Here is a 3,651-nt window from a genome sequence, read left to right on the forward strand (position 1 = left end):
CCACCATCCTTCCCATCATCCTTCCCATCATCCTTCTCCATCATCTTTCCTGTCGTCATTCTCCATCATCCTTCCCACCATCTGTCCCGTCATCCTTCCTGTCATCCTCCCATCATACTTCTCCATCATCCTTCCCATTATCCTTCCCATCATCCTTCCTATCATCCTTCTCATCCTCCTTCTCCATCATCCTTCCCACCATCTTTCTCCACCATCCTTCTCCATCATCCTTCCCGTCATCCTTTTCATCATCCTTCACATCATCCTTCTCCATAATCCTTCCCATCATCCTTCCCATCATCCTTCCCTATCATCCTTCCCCATTACCCTTCTCCATCATTCTCCATTATCCTTCTCCATCATCCTTCCCATCATCCTTCTCCATCATTCTTCCCGTCATCCTTCCCGTCATCCTTCCCAGCATCCTTCTCCATCATCCTTCTTGTCATCCTTCCCATAATCCTTCTCATCATCCTTTTCCATCATCCTTCTACATCATACTTCTCCATCATCACCCTCCGCCATCATCCTTCCCCATCATCACCCTCCCCCATCATCCTTCCCCGTCATCCTTCACTGTCATCACCTATCCCCACCATCCTTCTCCATCATCCTTTTCTATCATCCTTCACCATCATCCTTCCCCATCATCACCCATCCCCACCATCCTTCCTTATCATCTGTTCCATTGTTTGTCCCTAGACCAGCTCTGTTGCCTCTGCCGTGGTCCTCATGGCAAAAACCCAAGTCCTTCCCATTCCCACCAGGCCCTGCACGACCTGCCTGGCCACCTCCTTGTTCTCACCTTCTCCCTTTCTCTCCCTTTCTCAGTCTGCTGCAGCTGCATGGGCCTCCTTTTGGTTCCGTCTGCACAGCAGGCACGTTGGTCTCAAGGGTCTTTACTCGTGCTGTACTCTTCCTAGATACCCTCATGGCCTTCACCTCAATGGCCTTCCCTGCCTTCCACCATCCCCCAACTCTTCTTTGCTTTCTTCTCGGCTCTCTTTGGGGGCCAGGACCACCTCCCAGGCTCTTCTCAGGCCCAGAACCGTGCTTGGCACATAGCAAGTGTTCAAGTTTTAGCTGAATAAATGTGTGTGATGGCCAAGGTGCTAAGATTTTTTCTGAGAAATCAGTAGGATGGGAGTCTGGGGCCTCTTCCCACCTTCACAGGCAGCTGCAGACACCATCCCCACTGGTCCCCAGGACCTCCTCACACCCACTCACTCTCACGGGCTCTCTCTGGCTGAAAGGAAGGGCTATTTTTAACCACGTCATCCTCCGCCTCAGGTGTTTAATTGCACAATAATAAGGGTGGGCGACGAGTGAGCAAACCTCAGATTACACCAGCACATGCGGCAGGGCCGCCAGCACTGCCTGCCCATGTGGTCCTTCACCTGGAGACCCTCACATAGCCCGCCCTGAAGGTCAGGGAAGACCTTCAAGGCGTGAGTGTTCCGAGGAGCCTGCAGGCCCAGAGAGAGCTGCTGCAGAGAGGGGGTGCCTGCCAGGCACAGGGCTGCATAGATGTCTATCCAAACTCAGGGATGGCTGGTCTTGTAGAGCCATGGGCCCCACGGAATGGGGTCCATGCCAATGCCCTCCTCCCCAGCCACACTCACCCCACTGTGTGTTGGTATCTCCCTGCCATCCCTGCAGGCTCTGGCCCCATCCCACCCCCACGCCTTTCCTCCTGGTGCACTCTCCCCTGATCACCTGTCCCCTCCTCACCTCCTTCACTTCTGTCTTTGCCCAAAGTCCCCTTCCTGGGAAGGCCTCCCCGACCTCCCTACCTTCCCCAAGACTCTGCCATCTCCTCCCTGCTGCGTTCTCCTGGCTAACAGACTCTGATTCACCAGTTGTGTTTCTCGCCTGTCTTCCCCACTAAGACACCAGCTCCAGGAGGGCAGGGATTTTGCCAATTTTGTTCACAGCTGGGTCCCCAGGGCCTCTGCCGGGGTGGGCGTGGCAGTCGGTGCCCAGTGTATGGTTGATGTACTCGCCAATGAATGAACGGCTGTGCAGGACCTTGGCAGCTCTTTCGGAAACGTTTGGATGGGGCCAGCACCGCCCCTCCCTGCGGGCTGAGCAGCTGCCACCTGGGGCAGCCGTAGCGGAGGTACGTGGCCCGTGGGTGTTCCCACAGCAGAGATGTGTCCTCACGGTTCTGGAGGCCAGAGCTTTGCCATCCAGGTGTCGGCAGGGCTGGCTTCTTCCAGAGGCTCAGAGGGAGACTGCGTCTGCGCCCTTCTCCAGCTGGTGGTGGTGGCCCGCGTCCCTCAGCCTGTAGATGCCTCAGTCCAGTCTCTGCCTCTGTCCTTTCACGGCTGCTGCCACTGAGTGTGTCGTGAGCCCACTCCTCATCTTAGAGGGACGCCGGTCATTGGACTGAGGGTCCACCTGACTCCAGGGTTACCTCATCGTAACTCATCACATCTGCAAAGACTTTATTTCCAAATAAAGTCCCACTCATGGGTTCCAGGGACCGGCCGTATTTTAAGGGGAGACACAACGGAACCCGTCACACGCTCCTTGATGCTGATTAAATCCAAGTCTGAGCCCATCTAGACCTGCAGAGTTGGGGTCTCTGCAGGAGGCAGGGAGGAGGGCTGGCCCAAGACTCTACGCTTTGGATATTGTTTTCACATCTTTTAGTTTCTTTTTTTTTTCTTTTTTTTTTTTTATTATACTTTAAGTTCTAGGGTACATGTGCATAACGTGCAGGTTTGTTACATATGTATATATGTGCCATGTTGGTGTGCTGCACCCATCAACTCGTCAGCACCCATCAATTCATCATTTATATCAGGTATACATCTTTTAGTTTCAATATCATTTTGACCTTATAGAAAAATGGCAAGATTACTTGCCATACAGCAGGAGCTCCCCTGACTCTACCCAGAGTCACCAGCAGGCTGGATTTTCCCCATTTGCTGTGTCATCTTCGGTGTCTGTACCTCTATCTGTATCTACAGCCACCTGCTGTCTACGTACTGTACAATATTCATATTTATACGCATTTTCAGAACCATTTAAGACTATGCTGGAGGTGCGATGCCCACTTCCTCCTAAACATACCACCCTATCTTTTCTAAAAACCAGGATTCTCTTTTATAACCCTGGGGCTGTTGTCAACGTCGGGAAATTCCACATCCACACAATGCTCAGATCTAATCCGCTGCCTGCATTTAAATCTCGCCGGCTGCTGCGGTGATGTCCCACTGTTGGGGGGGGGGCTTGCTACCCCAGCAGGTACCATGGCAACAGATGCTGCTGGCCGGGCCGGCAGTGGAGCAGCCTGGGCTGGGAGCCAGCCGGGGCGGGTGCTAGGGGGGCTAGGCCTGGAGGTGCTGCTGGTCCTGGGGTCGGGTTCATGGCACCCTGAGGACCACACAGAGTAAAGCTCCTGGGCCTCTCAGACCACTTGGCCTTGGCTAAGGGTTGAGAAGGGTTCTGAGGCCTTGCCAGAGCTCAGAGGGAAACTGTGTGGCCCTCGGCAATCGGCTGCTGATGCCTGCCTCAGGCGGGGTATGGTGTGGGCGCAGCGTGCTGTTTGTGTCCAGCCCTCGGCAATCGGCTGCTGATGCCTGCCTCAGGCGCGGCATGGCGTGGGCGCAGCGTGCTGCGTGTTCGTGTCCAGCCCTCGGCAAT

The sequence above is a fragment of the Piliocolobus tephrosceles genome, chromosome 21 (assembly GCF_002776525.5).
Source record: "Piliocolobus tephrosceles isolate RC106 chromosome 21, ASM277652v3, whole genome shotgun sequence".
In the NCBI taxonomy this organism is placed as follows: Eukaryota; Metazoa; Chordata; class Mammalia; order Primates; family Cercopithecidae; genus Piliocolobus; species Piliocolobus tephrosceles.